This window comes from Lynx rufus, unplaced genomic scaffold, assembly GCF_022079265.1.
Source record: "Lynx rufus isolate CCGP_SWC_20201006 ecotype Redwood Valley unplaced genomic scaffold, mLynRuf1.p SCAF_5, whole genome shotgun sequence".
Classification (NCBI taxonomy): domain Eukaryota; kingdom Metazoa; phylum Chordata; class Mammalia; order Carnivora; family Felidae; genus Lynx; species Lynx rufus.
Window position 1 is genome coordinate 28,139,548 of NW_025814867.1, and position 17,081 is coordinate 28,156,628.

Below are 17,081 nucleotides of genomic sequence, written 5' to 3' on the forward strand. Positions count from 1 at the left end.
CAGTACATGTGGATAGATTTAACCTAAACAAAAGCTCTTTGGGGATCTTTAATAATTTTTGAGGGTATAAAGGAACCCTGAGACCAAAAAGTCTAAGAACCTCTGGTTTAGTGGAAAGAATAGATATTTTAAAGTAAAATGATTTTCAAATTTGTTTTGTGCCCTCTCCCATTGGCTGTGTAACCTTAGCCAAGTTACTCAGCTTCTCTGGTCTTCTATACTCTATACATCAGACTAGCCACCCTTATAATTATCTGCTCAAACAAGTTTCCCTGCTGAAACATAATATCCAGAAAGTCAGGATTAAGTCTGTAGGTTCACCCCATATCTCAGAGCCTAGCATGATACATGATGGGGTCTCAATAAATAATTATGACTTGATTGGCTGGACAGTTATGAGGATTAAATAGGACAATATGCATAAAGTGCCCGCTGAGGTACCTGACACATGGCAAATGTCATAGTTGCTCAGTAAATGTCAGATCCCTTTCTTCACCACTAACGCTGTTCTTGGTTTTACCACACAAGATAGAAAGTTCACAGTTTGTCTAAATAAAGGGAATATTTAAGACTTGGTTCTCAAAGTGTGGTCCCCAAACCAGCAGCATCAACATCACCTGGGAAATTGTCAGAGATACAAATTAATTGGCTCTAACACTAGACCCACTGAATTGGAACCTGGTGGGGGCCAGAAGACATCTATCTGTGTTGTAACAAGTTTTCCAGGAGATTCTGATTTGTCCTCAAGTGTGATAAACTTGGCTTTAAGACCTGCATTGGGTCTCTTTGAAAAGAGTATTTTATGCTAGCAGCATTTTGGACTTTGATAGCAGAGAACCCCCAATATGTTGTCTATTGCTTGCTGTCTAGAATCTTATTTGAACAAAGGTGGAAGATACATAAAGTCAAATACAATAAATGTCTGTTGCTGGACCTTGCAGGGCAGAGTGATTGATTTTGTATTCTAGCTGTGTATCTGGGGGCCAGTGCTAAACATACTTTGCATCAGAAATAAAGCTGGAACCAGCAGGAACAGAGAAGTTTTATCTTAGAGAAACCCCAGCATACCCCTTGAGTCATCTTTGTGTCTAGGCATAAAATTCGTGGGTAGAAACAGAGAAGAGGGAAGGGAGAAAGGTAAGTGGTTACGTCAGTAGCTGTGGAAAACACACATTTTATTGCCGATTTCTATCATACTTTCATAAATACACTCCTATTTTTCACAACCCCTTTGCAATACAGCAAACCACTACCATTAGGGTAATTACTCACAAGCTCCCAAGTTTGAGGGGTGCCACCAGCCAATACTAGTTACAGTTTGAGCAATTTCCATGTGCCTGAAATCTGATGGGCAGTTGGGATGCCACAGATATGCACTATATCTTTCAAGGCTCACAGCTATCCTCGGGCATAGGCACTATTATTACACATTTTACATCTGTGGAAATTGAACTTCAAGAGATTAAGCAGAGCTGGGATTCAAACCCAGGAATCCCTGGCTAAAAATTCATGCTTTTCACTAATAACTCTACCTACCTATATACAGCACAGAGTGTAGCCTTGTAAATATAATGGAGCACATTTTAGGTAGGGGCTATGATTCAGTGAGTGAAATAAAACTCATACACAGTCAAAATCTTCAAAATAAATCCCGTAAGTTGTTCAAGTGCAACATATATTGTATTACATAGACAATGTCTATAGTAGATCTGTAAAACCTCAAATGTTAATTTAGATTACACAATACAGAACGATCAAAATATAGTAAGAGTATTTTTTTCTAATTTTTTTTAGTGTTTATTTTTGAAGGAGAGAGAGACAGAATGCAAGGAAGGGGGCAGAGAGAGAGGGAGACACAGAATCCGAAGCAGGCAGGCTCCAGGCTCTGAGCAGTCAGCACAGAGGCTGATGCAGGGTTCGAACTCACGAGCTGTGAGATCATGACCTGAGCTGAAGTCGGACACTTAACTGACTTAACCGGCACACCCAGGCGCCCCAAGAGTATTTTTAATAATTGAGAGACGCTGTAGGGTTGATTTTGAGCAAGTTCAATGTGCAGTGTAACCACCCACAAACTTGGCCTAGATTCAGGATACATGCTAAGGGGGTGGGCACACACACAGGGTGATGGAGAGAGTTATCCGTGTACCAGAAGGTTCTAGGCACTCTGGAGTTATCATAAGATGTGCACTACACAGCTACTACCCTGAAAAGCTTGTAATATACCAGGGGAGTGGGTGCAGCCAGGCCATGAGGACACGTGAAGAAGAGGATGTGAGCCTTCTTGAGAGAAGCAGCTGTGGAAGGATAGGTAAGAAACAAAGATCATACGAAACACGAATTTGAAAAAAAAAACACCCAGCTTTGGAATTGGAGTGGGAGCCCCCTAGATTTCAGTCCCCCTCTGTTGCTAGTGCTTTGGCATTGACTCAATTATTTATAAAATGTGACTAATAATATCTAACCCACAGAATACTCATTTGTAGTGATTATATACGTGTTTATGCTTACACAGTGAAATAATTTTACTTTTTATACAAGATAAATGTGTACTATCCGAAATAAATTAAAATCACTTTGGAAAAAGTACTGTATTCTCCTTTAAATCTTCTCTGGGAAGAACAGAGAGGAGGAATGGGAGACTAAGAAAAACTAACACTTAGTACATACCTGTGATGCAGGTCCTCTGCTACTTTATATAGCTTTATCCCCAAGGAAATAAGGCTCAAAGACATTGAGTAATTTTCCCAAAGCCAAACAGCTATTGAGTGGCAAAGCCAGAATTTGAACCAAGTCTGCTTACCTTCAAAGCTTAAGCCCATATCATAACAAAACTCAGCAAATAGTTGTCTTTACCAAATTGCATTGCAACCTAGTGATTTCTTGGCACATTCCTAAGTAAGAGTGAGGAAGAAGGAAATAACATCGCTCACGTAGTCAACCAAAATTTTTTGAGCAATGGCTAGATGGCTGGTGCTGTTCGTGGTTCAGCCATGAACAAGACAGGGGCGGGGGTGCTGCTCTCTCCTGAAGCACGAAGTGGGGACGAAGGATGAGTATAGCATGGGCCAGGACAAAGGATGCAGAAACTTCTGTCTTGCTCTAACTCAACCTCCATACAGCTTGTGTGAGTGATTTCACCTTGCTGGGCCTCTGTTTCCTCATCCAAAACAATGGAAGGGGGTGAGCCTAATTTTATAGGATTGTCTAGTTCTTACATTCTTTGATTCCATAAGAAGCATTTCCTTTCCTGTCTCTATAAAATTCAATCAGGCCATGCGCTGTAATTTAATATTATTAGCTGCTCACTCTGCTCTGCCTGCACCAAACCAACTATTTCTACCATTTTCCTCTTATCAGGACTTTCCTCCCAATATGATTCACAGTCAGTGAAGTCACAGAATTCCAACCATGGACTCTAGAAGCTTAGAGATCTATCTAGCAGATAAGATTAACACACATGGCCCAAAGTGCCCATCCCTGGTTTCATATCAACAAGATCTCACATATAAACCTCCTTGACTTTTCCATTTTGTCACTGAAATTTTTGTCTCTCAGTTACTTGTTAAAATAACTGTACAAAATATAACAAAGACATCAATCAGGTTCCCTGGGCCCCCAGGGTCTCCAAATAACTTAAAAGCTTTTCTGTCGCTTTAAGGATAATGATAAAACATTTCTTTTAACCATTCTCCTTCCCGTATAATTTTTCTTTTTTATTGATATTTATATTGAATACATCTTTTAATATTTTAAAAATAGAATCCTTATTTAGATTGTTCCAGACCCACATTTAGTGGTCAGTTTCTTGTTATTGCTGTCATTCTTCTACCGTTTCCTTTAAAAATCATTTTGCTGTTTCAATGGATTAAGTCTACTATATAGTCATTTATCTTATGATATAGATGCGGTTAAAATCCACAGGGCAGCGGTGTGAGCTGACTGGATTTAAGAACCTCTGTTAAACATGCACACAAACCTAAGCTCACACTGAAGGAGATCGCCCCCACACCCCAACCCTGATCCTTCCTCTCACTCAGAATCACCCTCCAGACCACGTGTCTTGATATATAGGGAGAAGAAAAAACACCTGAGTGTAAAGGACTTGAGGGACCATTCCCCAGTTTCTCTGAGACAAAGCAAGTGACTCTCTTATCTCTTAACCCACATCATTTGTTCATCATCTCTCTCCTTACACTTACCTCCACAGGTTTTAATGCCTGTTCTCACGCACCTGTCTACCCCTCAAGACTGCACTTCCAAAAATGTGAACATCACACTTATTCCCAGTGCCTAACACAGGTTTTGGCATAAAGGATGTGATCAATTATTATTCAACAGATGGATAAATGAGACCCTTCTGCTGAGGGGGTGGGGGGGTGGAAACAGAAGGAAGCTCAGATGGAAAGGAAAGGATGAAGTTTTGGGAGAACTCTTAAGAGAAGGGACGCAGGAACTGTCATTTGCCTGCCGGCTAAAATACTGGACCGTTTTAAACATTCCAACATTCACCAACCACCACTAGTCCCATTTGCAGACGCTAACACTCATGCAGGTGCACTCTGTCTGCAGCTTGAAAACTATAAGCCCCAAATTTAAACGAAGTTTTTCTGAACCCAGAGTTCTTCCACTGGCAAAAGGTCCTGGTGTCAGGAAACAGAGAGCAGTCAGACTCCAGACAGCCTGAATGCAAAGAGCTGGCGTGCTGTCCAGCCACTGGGCAACCCAAGCAGGCACTGGAAGTGCCCTACTGGATTCTGAAGGCAAAATCCTTTGTCTTCTCCCTGAAGTGATGCAATGTGGACTGGAGAGTCAGAGGCACAGGGAAAACCAGTATTTCATACCTGAGCACATCTTTGAGGTTCAGTCAAACCCCATCCCCGAGCCTAGAAGTCGGGTTCATGGTCCCAGGAGGTAGGCTCTGCCGGTGCTCCGGCGCCCTCTAGCGTCCGTCCACTCTAATGCCAACTCTCTCCCGCCCTTCCCCCTTGCCTCAACAGCTACTGGGGGCTGCCTTCACCTTGGACCCCTGCTAGCCTAATTTTGTTCCTCCTCTCCCTCAAAGCTCAATGAACTGACCTGCAGAGGTTTGGAATCTTTTGGGTGAGGAAGGTCTTTTAGTCAATACACCTTAAACCTGAGAAGGTTTCTAGGCTTAACCAGAAATACTGTATTTTTCCCTTGATGTTTCCAAGGAGAAATGTTTCTAGTTTTCTAAGTAATAAGAAGTACAAAGTTAGAAATATTATGTTGAGCCAATGATAGAAAAACATTTTAGAATGTGTTCTTTTTGAATGGACCTTTAATTTAAAACAGGAAAAAAAGATTCCCCTGTGAGTTCCTGGAACTATAAACACTCATAAAATCTCTTTGTTTACTTTATTGATTCAGTTATGACATTTAAAGTAGAAAACCTAAGACTGTGCATGAACAATTCTTCACAAAACATGTACATTAACAGAGATGGCTGCAGACAATGGTTTTATACAAATTTAATCACATCTATTGGGTAAATATTGCACTGACTCCAATAGAGAGCAAAGTAGTAAGTCCCAAGCCTGCTCTTCCAAATACTGCAATGGAGGTGGGAGCCCCCCACCCCACCATCCCCAACTCAGTAAAGATTATCAGTGCACATGGCACCAGACACTGGCGCCACTACAGTCATTATCTCCAGGGAACTCAAGTCTATATAGAGAGAAAGGAATAATCAGGAGGGTTGTTGAGTCCCCTGACCTTGAACAAGCTCTCCAAGGTTTAGTTTCCACATCTGTCAAATTAAACAGCTCGAGTCAACAGATTATCCCCAAACTCTCTTCCAGTTCGAGAGTCATAGATTCAAAGAGAAACAGTTGTTGTCCAAGTTGAGAAATAAACCCACCACAGGCCAACCCTCAGTTGGTTCCCTCACCCCTCGGAGTGTACAAAGTCATAGGACTGGAACGAACCTTCCCAAATAAGCCTTCCTTACCACTTTCTTCAACTTTCCAACACTTGCCTTCAGGCCTTCAATATTTACTGATCTAAAAGCTAGTGGTTCTCAAGAGACTTTCCAAAAAATACAACAGCCAAAGAAAGAACTTTTTGGGATTTGCCAGCTTAGAAAAAACATATACTATATATCATATATATTTAGTAATTCATAGACTAAACAGAAAGCTCCCACGTAAATGAGATTTCTAGTACAGAAAAGACTAAAAGTATATGTAGGCACTATGACGTTTTTATACTGCAGCCACAAGTGTTAGTAGATATCCCCTGACTGAACTGAGTGCTGAGGCCTGACTACATACTGTCTACTTCCGATATCATACAGAAGACAGCACATCATGCCTGATCCATTGATTGAGCTTGCTTTCAGACTTACCACCAACCTCCACATAAACACCTCATCCAAAAAATGGATTTGTAACTCCAACCCACTTATTTTCATAACACGCTTCCCTCAAAAGAAAAACCATTATAGAATTTTTAGGACATCCTAAAAAAAACTTAAAGTCCTGTAATCTGTTATTTACTATCTACGTGCAGTCAGGAGAAAGGCAGATTCAAATGCAACTCTATTATTATATGCTGGAAGGTCAGTGCTAATGCACTATAGGATAGTGCTGAACCACGTGATATTTTTATTTTAAATGCATTTTAAATTTCCTGTCTTGATATTTTGTGACTCCGGTGTACTGACTACCGTTGCCAAGGCAATATGACTTTGGGTGACCGTATGGATCCAAAGGGGTTTTTGTTTTGTTTTAAAATATTAACAAGACAAAAACGGAAAGATCAAATACAGAGAACAAATTTAGCCTTTTTCTTCTTCAAAATGCATGAAATACAGATCTTCTGGCCATATCTCTGATTAAAAATACAAAGACTCATGAAGTGACTTTCCCAATTAGTGTAGAGCCTTTTTCCCAATCTAGCAGGTTGAGGCCATCAAAGCACTCTTCTCACTCTTTGTTCTGGATTCAGATCCCCATGAAAGTGTGGGGCATTAATGACACACACATTGACTATTCACGTCCAACATGTTTACTTCCAAATGGAAAAGTCCTTTATGTGAATAAAAGTGGCCATAATGATCCAGAGCGTTATACTTCAGAAAAAAAGGCTTGGTGCAAACCATATGAAAACATTCAGTTGGATACCAAAAGATTCAAATACAGGTGAGAACAAAGATTCCACTATTAACCCACTTTTTTTTCTGTGGTTATTTTTTATAGTCAGCATAATCTTAAGGTTTTCAGTCATGGTGGACTCAAATCATCTGGTGATAGGAAGAATCAAGCTCATATGTATATATATTTTGGAATACTACATAAATCTTCTCTGGAAACAGATAACACCTTTGCTTTCTACTAAATGGAATGAGGTATGTTTTAATCAGAAATCCACATGCAGATCAAGAAACACTTTAATACGAGATACCTTTTAATTAAAACCTCTAAAAGCAGGATTCCCCTAAAAAAAATCAATAATTCAAGCAAAATGCCATGTTGCTACCAAAGACCTAGAGATAAACTGGAAGTCTTTTAAGTACAATTAAAATACAATGCACAAACCTCAGAGCTACTATTTTTAAAGAAATACTTAGAAGCTCTAGTAAAGTGGTTGTCTCATGCTGGGAAACTCACTAGACCCCATCTGGGCCTGTTTCCAATAAATTCCACTGGAAGTGTGTCTGGAAAATTAAATGAGGCTGACCACTCACAGGAAAGGTATAGATTTGATGGCCATGAGAGTTCTCACATAGTATTACATGAGTAGACCTTTGATTACATTATAGGCAAGTTCTTCTCACCCAACCATTCAAAACTGTCTAGGATTCAACATCCGCTCCTGCTATGGACTGATACTTCCTTTTATGTAATGCTCAGGGGAAATCACCTAGTTTTGATGTGATTTGAGTTTGATCTTGTGAAGCTGTCAGAATCTTTCCATCAGAGATAAACGAGGAGATTCTGGCCTTCATTAGTATGCACATTAACACAGGTGTCCTATCTGTATTTGCCAACCCTCCTATTTTTACCCACTTCCCTACATGTGAATACCTTTGACCTACTCTGAGCTCAGCCCCCTGATCTGCTAGAGCAACTCTGCCAGTCTTTCTTTAAAATAGACAGGCCAATAAAATTAATTTAACCTGGGAATGGCAGCTTAGTAAGGGAAATGAAAACATCAGAAGTTATCTAATCACAGCAATAGCCGTCCTGAGCTGGGTCTTATCTGCTGAGTAATAAAAAAGAAACGGGACCTTCCTAAACTTGAAGGGCATCAAATAAAAGAAGTAAAATTCTTGCTGGCCTTTGGCTCTTGGGGGGATGTGCTATGCAGTTTAACCAGTGTATACTAACTACAAAACATTGCCATGGATTCGAAACACCTGTGCTCCAGGACAGTTGATTTTTCGGGGGGGAGGGGTTGTTTTGACCTAAAGCCAAAAAAAAAAAAAAAATCTACAAACACCTTTGAGAATAGGGATTAAGAGGGCAGTCGAAGGAAGGAATAGAGAGAAAAGGATATTTCATTTGAACTTAAGACAGTTTTTCCATTAAGACTAGACTTCAGTCTCAGTTCAAGAACACTTTAAACACCTTGGACAGCTCAAAAATGCTGTTTAGGAAAACGAAAACCACGTGAGCCAAGAGCAATCAAGAGCAGTGCTTCAAAAATCCCTGGCAAAGCAACAAAAAGAAACAAGAGGACGAGAGGTTGGTTTTGCATAGTTCTGAGCACAGGTGCAATGGAACAGATGTATCTCTTCCCAAAAGGCACCGAAATCCTGTAGCATCAAGTGGGTCAGTGTGTGGGGGGCGGGGGTTCTCTCCAGATATTTCTCTCGCAAAGTTTCCCTGGACACTCATTCCTCCCTACTCCCTCACCCTCACTACTCTGCTCACCTTTCTTTCCTCCACCTCCTGAACCCCCACGGCATGCATTTCCTAAACTCGTGCACCACGGATCATCGCTGCAGTCTGCGATGTCTCCTGGAGCCTGGCAAGTTCTGGGACTGGAAGCCAGTCTTGCAACGACGTCGGGGGGGGGGGGGGCGCGGTCGGATCTGGAGAGCTGGATGGGACCTGGAGCCTTAAAGCCGAGCCTCTTTCCTCAAGAGGAAGGAGGGGTGCATCTTCTTAAGAGTATTTCTCGGTGTTCAGCCAGCTCCCCACTGCATGGTCATCAACACTCACTTGACTTGGCGTGGACCGCCCCCGAATTGTCTCCCTGGATTCCGCCCTAACAATCCACGAGCTTCTGTGATACACAAGGGGTCCCAATCTCTTTGGTCGGCCGTGGCTAGCGCTTCGGTAGTCCCTCCGGTCCCACCCCTGGCCTCCTCCCCCTACTACCACCTCCCCCCCCCACTTTATCTAACATTAGAAGGAGCGTGGAGGGACTTGCAAGCCTACTGATTAGTTTTTAGCTGGAGAGCCTCGACCACAATTACATATTATTGGGACCTACTGGGGGGGGGGGGGAGTTGAGAGGCTAAATCCAACAGCAGCTAGGTCAAGCCACTGGCCACGATACAGTTTCCCACAGCTGTCTCACAGTCAAAGGGGAAGCTGCAACTTCAGCCAGGACTCTGCTCCCGGCCCTCTCCCCGATTTCTAAAACAGCCGTGTCCTCCCCACTCCAGGACTTCCAGGACCCGCTCCCCCGCGGGTGCGCTGCGGTCCCCTCCGTAGGGTTGCTCCCGACCCCGCGCGCCCCACCCCACCCGGCGAGCGGAGGGGAGATGCAAGGGATGAAAGTTCCCTTGGATGGAAGACGGCTCGTAGCTGCGTCTTGAAACAACAACAGCGATGATAAACAAGCCACTCTGAGCGAAACCCGGGGCGTCTCAAAAGTTGGTCTTGCTACGCAGCAGCCCCGAAGGACTTTGCCTTCCTAGCGCCCAAGAACACAGGAATGACAGAGTTGGTGTCTACTTACCTGGAGGTGTCAACCTCGAAGAGTAGGAAGAGAATCGAGTCCGGGACAAGGTGTGTCCCACCCCTAGGACGCAGACAGAATCCGGCTTTGGAGTGGAGGTGGTTGGTGGTGTAGTTGGTGGTGGTGTGAGGGGAGTCGGACGCTCTCCCTCCTCGTCCTCTGAGGCCAGTTTAGCAACAGCGGACGGAAAAGATGCAGAGAGGGGAGTTTGGTCTCTCCGGAAACCCCGACTCCATCCTTGGAGATGGGGGCTGGGGAATGGGTGGGAATGTTGGGGGTGGAGGCTGAGCTCCCAGTTAACTCAGAGAGTCGAGGGGAAGGTACGGGGGGAAGCGGGAGGGAACCGAGAGGAGACGGGAGGAAGGGAGGGAGGAAGAGACGGGGACGCGAGGGTGGCGGGGAGATAGATGGCAGCTTCTCAGAGAGATTTCCACCTTCTGACGAAACCCATGCTCCCGGCAACCGGCGAGATACTAGTTGGGAAACCTCGGCGCGAGCGCCCCCTGGGGGGTTCCGGCGGAGGCGAGCCCTTGGCCGGGGAACGCGAGTCCGCGGCCCCGCCCAGCGCTGGCCCTGGGCGGGGGGCGCGCCGCACCGGCCCGCCGCGCCCAAGGTCCCGCTGCCCGCTGGGCTCTGTCGCTCACGCCCGACTCCTGGGGACCATAACTGAGTTCTCCCAAGGGCTCAGACCTCATCTCCATTGCAGAGTAAAGCGCTAATATCTGGGAGAGGGTGGGAGTGATAGTTCTTTTTGCACACATTCAAGGAAACTTCTTGGATGGATGCTCAACCGCCACCAGAGATGAAGAGATTGCTCACCTCTGTATCTTCAGGGGCTCACAAAAGTGCCCGGCATATGGTAGGAAGGTAATATTTATTTTTTAGTAAATGAATGCATGAATAATTGACTGGAGGAGACTTTTCTTCATCACATGTCTTCCTGAATACATCCATCTCACAAATAAGTATAAGATACAGAAATACTTAGACAGTACTGTATTTAAAAATAGATATAAACATGCTGTCTTATGTAAGGGGTAACCACTGCCACATGTTACGAAGCACTTGAGGAAGCCAGTATGGCTTTCCTGTTCCAAAACTTATTCAAAGTCAAATTCAGATGAATGAGCAATGGAAGCACACACTGTGCATTGTATCTGTTTCTGCAACAGCAGATAAACCAGACAACTATTCTGTCAGCATATTGCCATGCCATATCTCTCAAGTATTGTCAGAATCACAAATTGGACTTCAGAATGCAATCCAGGGTCAGAAGATGCTGTCTCTGACATTGGGATGACACAAAGGATGTTACAATAGAATATGGACAGGAATACGGGGAGATAGGAGTGGAAGACCCCTCTTCATGTAAAGAGGTTATCAGCCAGGAACTTTTCACCAACCCCTGAGTTCTCGATTTCAAAGGGCAGTGAAGGCAAAATAATACAATAAGGAGCAGGTGCCCCACTAATGGTTCTCTAGAGGCAATTAGGAAGGTCTTTGAGAGGCAGGGGAAGAACCTTCAGAAAGATGACAATAATAATAATAATAATACAATAATAAATTTCTTCCTTCAGCTTGCCTCTCAAGACCTTCTGAACTGGGATAACACTAAACCTTGACCCCAGGATCTTAGGGAGCTTTCCTGTACACTGAAGCTCCTTTGATTGACTTTGATTTGAAAAACTTGGGTCATGTGGCTACACGTCAGCCCATCGATATGCCCTGGGATATGGGATTGCACTGAAGCACCAGGTCTTCCACAGCATCTGGGAGCATTCAGTGTGCTCTGTAGCACTCCCAGAGCCAGAGCAGAGCACCAACTGATCCCCATCAACTGAGAGTAAAACATTGGGATGGTTCTCCAATGTAGTTTCAGGATCTTCCTACCAGGCATGGAGGGGACGGATGCCGAGCGGGCAAAAATCAGCCTATGTTCGTTAAATGTAAAAATATTAAGTCAGAAAATATTTCTCTCTTTTTTTTAATGTTTATTTTTGAGAGATAGACAATGAGCGGGGGAGGGTCAGAAAGAGAGGGAGACACAGAATCCAAAGCAAGTTCTAGGCTCTGAGCTGTTAGCACAGAAGCAAGTTCCAGGCTCTGAGCTGTTGTTAGCACAGAGCCTGACGTGGAGCTTGAACCCACAAACCCTGAGATCATGACCTGAGCCCAAGTCAGATGCTTAACTGACTGAGCCACCCAGGTGCCCCAGAAAATATTTCTTTCAGGTTTAATTAAGTAGCCTCATGGCACCTGGGTGGCTCAGTTGGTTAAGCTTTGTACTTCAGCTCAGGTCATGATCTCATAGTTCCTGAGTTCGAGCCCCGCATCGGCCTCTCTACTCTCAGTGCAGAGCCTGGTATGGACCCTCTGTCTCCCTCTCTCTCTCTCTGCCCCTCCCCTGCACTTCCTCTCTCTCTCAAAAATAAATACACATTAAAAGAAAAAAAAAAGCCTCAGTTATGAACTCGAAGTTTGAACTGAATTGATCTTGCAAATGTGAAGGGAAGAAAAAGGAAAGTCCTCATGCATTTCTTTGCATGTTGATTTTGTTCCCTGAAATTTAAGTCCCATGAAGGCAGATGATAGTCTGTTTTGTTGTCTTCTTTGTGATTGTGACCCCGATGCCTGGTTCGATGTCCATCACTTAGCAGGTGGTCAGTACACATTTGTCAAATTAAATTAAAAAAATACTTTAGAGATCATTTAACACAAAACTCTTACAGGTGAGAGAAAAGAAATTAAGATGTACTGAGCATGTACTATTTCCAGACAATCTGTTAGGCACTCTATTGACCATCCCATCGAATTTTCTGAACAACCTGCCAGGTAGGTTTTATGATATCTACAACAAACCTGGCATTTGGATGGTCAGGAAGACCAGACTAGGGAACACAACTAGTTAATGAGAGAACAGGGAATATTAACGGAAGCAGGCTCTGAAGGGACAAGTAAGAATGGCTGAACACATGAACCATGGAGCAGAATAGAGTCAGAACCCACAGGGAAGAATCCAGTACAATCATCTCTGGCCCCCATGTTAAAAGCAGAGACACACAAACTAAATGCAATGCCACAACTTATGACAAATATGGTTTCCTCTGCCAGCAGGCTGCAGCTCCCTAATTAGAAACAAACAGTCGCCCGCAAACCAGTGTGCAGAACACACGTGCAGCTTTTTTTTCCAGAAACTTGGATATTTTTTTTCTCAAGGCATGACACTGAAGGTAACTTCAAAAAGACTCTTCGCAGGGCACATAAAGCAGAATTTACTCCCACCTCTCATATAAAATCAACAGCTCGTCTCTACAAATGAAGATAGATAACCAGCTAATGAACTATGGTTGCAGTTACTGTCTCCACAGCAAGTTGCTCACCAGCTGGAGTCCCTTCAACAATTGTGACATCAACATCCCCTTATTTGTAACACTCACCTCCTTCCAACTCTCCTTTTCATGGATTCGGAGCTGCTGGGTTCTACAGCCATAGTCAAAATGATCTAAATCCAAGCTACAGAGTCACGGCGCCACTGGTGTTCCCAAGCCGCGAAGGAGGCTCCAGCTCTGAGTGGATTCACTCGCCGGGTCTCTGTTTGATAACATAAGGGGAGACATCCGCTCACTGTCCTGTGCCAATATGAAAGGCACTCCACCCATCAGTGTGACAAGGGAAATGCTGGAATGGAGCCAGAGAACAAAAGGGAAGAAATGTGGATTCTTACCAATGCAGTTGATACCATTTTTTAAGGGTAGCAGATGATGAAGGGGAAAAACAGGCAGGGAGTCAATGCCCTGCATTAAAAACCCTGGATCCATCCCTGAGTGAGTCAGGGTGAGCATTTTGTTTTGAAATTGAATTTCTGTTTTCTTTTTTTCTTTCAAGCTGTAGGATGGTAACATACTCAACTAGTCAAAGGGATGGCTGGAAATAACAGGATTTATTTTTGAGGCTTTGGATCAAATAAAAAACCTTGCATTCCCCCCACCCCCACCCCAGAGTTACTTATAGCTCAAAATGTGTTCTTTTTTTCTTTTTCATGTGATTTTGAAAAGTGACTGATAGGTCTTCCTCTGTGTTTCTGTATGTGCCTGAGACAGGTTGTATTACTGGAAAGCAGAAAGGACAGCTCTAAGAAAACCCTTCTAAGATGCTAAGGGTCAAGAAAGAACTGATAACACATGTTCCAAGCTGACCAGGGACCAGATCTTCCACTGTCAGTACTTCCTCTATATGGGCGGCATTCTGCGTGACCCTGGTGCCTCCAACACCCATCAGTAGGGCACAAGCTAGGCAATGAAGGAGTGCCTTATACTTCTGTCTGCCAATAGGTGGCATCAAAATCCCTCTAGCCTTTCTTCATTGCATTAAAAAAAAAAAAAAAAAACAGGCAGAGATCATTTTCTGAGATTTCGCATTTTGCCACAAGTGGTGTTTTAAAGGACACTAAATCAGCTATTATTTCAAAGCAGGATATCCCATTTAACTCTTAATTAGACCTCTCAGTCACCTCTGTAAGCCTCAGTTTCCTCATTATGAAAAGTAAGTATTTGAACTGAACTCGAGCTCTGGGATTCTGCTTTTTAGCCACATAATGTCTGCCCAACCACACCACCCATGTTTCTGATAAACCCATTAAGAGGTCATTCCTTTGGGTCTAAGGAATGTTAGTATGTATCTATCACCCTGCTGAAGAGGCTGCTATTTGCCTAGCCTATGATAATTTTTGTTTGTTTGTTTTTCCTTACTAAGAAAAGCACAGTTTCGTGGGAGGTGGCCAATGTGCTCAGCCCCAAACCCACATTACTCAGGCTTTCTTGCAGATAGGATAGTCATGTGACAAAGGTCCAGCCCTGCACTAACAAGGTAGCCACCAGACACATGTAGCTACTTAAATTTAAATTTATTAAAATCCATTTAAATTACAATAAAGTGAAACTAAAAATTCATTTCCCCAGTCATACTAGCCACATTAGAAAATAATTATTTTGGGGGTGCTTGGGTGGCTCAGTTGGTTAAGCATCCGACTCTTGACTTCGGCTCAGGTCATGATCTCACAGTTCACGGGTTCAAGCCCCGCATCAGGCTTCGCACTGTGAGTGAGGAGCCTGCTTGAGATTCTCTCTTCTCTCTCTGCCTCTTTCTCTATCAAAATTTTAAAAAATTATTTTGGGCTTAAAGAACAAGAAATGTATTTTCCTACAGTTCTACAGGATGGTTGTCTCAAATCAAGGTCCAACAGAATTAATCTTTCTTTCTTTCTTTCTTTCTTTCTTTCTGTTTTCATTTGAGTATAGTTGACACACAATACTACATAAGTTTCAGGTGTACAACATTGCCATTCAGCATCTTCTCTATACATTATGCTATGCTCACCACATGTGTACCTATCATCTATGATACCATACGCTATTATAATATCACTGACTATATTCCTTTCGCAGTGCCTTTTATTCCCATGACTTATTCATTCAATAATTAGGGGCCTGTATCTCCCTCTCCCTTCACCAATTTTGCCCATCCGCTTATGCCCCTTTCTTCCAGCAACCATTGGTTTATTCTGTGTATTTATAAATCTGATTTTGCTTTTTGCTTGTTTGTTTTGTTTTTCAGATTCCACAGGAGTGAAATCATATGGTATTAGTTTTTTTCAGACTGATTTATTTCATATAGCATAATACCCTCCAGGTCCATCCATGTTGTCACAAAGTGCAAGATCTTATCCTTTTTTTATGTCTGTGTAATATTCATGTGTGTGTGTGACATCTTCTTTATCCATTGTTCTATTGATGGACACTTAGGTTACTTCGATATCTTAGCTACTGTAAATAATGCTGCAATGAACATAGGGGTGCACATATCTGTTCAAATTAATGTTTTTGTTTTATTTAGGTAAATACCCAGGAAAAATATTAAATCATATATGTCTATTTTTTTATTTTTTGAGGAAACTTCATATGAAGTTTACATTCCTACAAACAGTGCATGAAGGTGTCTTTTCTCCACATTCTTGCCAATACTTGTGCTTTCTTATCTTTCATTTTAGCCATTCTGGCATATGCAAGGTGATATCTTATTGTGGTTTTGATTTACATTTCCCTAATGATTAGTGATATTGAGCATCTTTCCATGTGTCTGTTGGCCGGCCATTTGTATGTCTTTGGAAAAATGTCTACTCATGTCCTCTGCCCACTTTTTTAAATTTATTTGAGAGACAGAGAGAGAGAGAGAGAGAGAATGGGGGAGGTGTAGAGAGAGAGGGAGACACAGAATCTGCGGCAGGCTCCAGACTCTGACCTGTCAGCACAGAGCCTGACACGGGGCTCAAATTCACAGATTGTGAGATCATGACCTGAGCCAAAGTCAAACGTTTAACCAACTGAGCCACCCAGGCACCCTTTTTTCTCCCCTTTATTAATCAGATTGATTTTTTTGGTGTTGAGTTGCATAAATTTTTTATATATTTTGGATATTAACCCCTTATTTGATATATCATTTGCAAATATCTTCTTCCATTCCATAGGTTGCCTTTTTGTTTTGTTGGTGGTTTCCTTCCCTGTCACACTAGCCACATTTTAAAAGCTAATTGTCATAAAGGGCTAGTCATCTCAGGTCACATACAGAACATTTCCATCATTGCAGAAAGTTTTGCTGTGCAACACTGGTCTACCTGTTGAGATGGCAGTGGAAGTTATAGAACAGTTTCTATGATAGTCTTCCAAGGGAAGAACAGACTGACTCAATAGACATGTACCTTTATTTCCTTACCCACTTACCCTTCCCTTCCTTTTGCCTGAAGGTGAAGGTAGGTCAGCCATCATGTGACTATGAAGCAGCAGTATTTGCCAATGCAGGCTAAGCAGAAGGAAAAAGGAACTTGGGTCTTTGATAATAACATGAAGGCAACCACCTTATCATCAATTTTATTATGAGAAAAATCAAACTACCAATTGATTCCAGCCATCATTTTCAGCATATTATAACAGCCAAGTTTTGTGTCTAACTGAGGTACCTTCAGAGAGTTAAATGGTTAGTTTTCTATTAATGACTTTGGATAAACAAGTTTCTTCCCAGTTTCCTTTACTTTGGACAGAATAGAGGACAAGATCTTGGCTAAAAGAAACAAAACAATGTATGTACCCACAATA

The 17,081-nt window shown here is 42.7% G+C and overlaps 1 protein-coding gene across 1 annotated transcript in view; it reads right to left on the reverse strand.

Annotated features, from left to right (window-relative positions):
- The window catches only part of CPNE4 (copine 4), a 493,405-nt gene extending 483,116 nt beyond the window's left edge, over positions 1–10,289 (reverse strand). The window contains exon 1 of the mRNA XM_047100293.1: positions 9,934–10,289. The gene's annotated coding sequence lies outside the window, so the exon portion shown is untranslated. The remainder of the gene's footprint in view (positions 1–9,933) is intronic.
- Between the last annotated feature and the right edge of the window lie 6,792 nt (positions 10,290–17,081).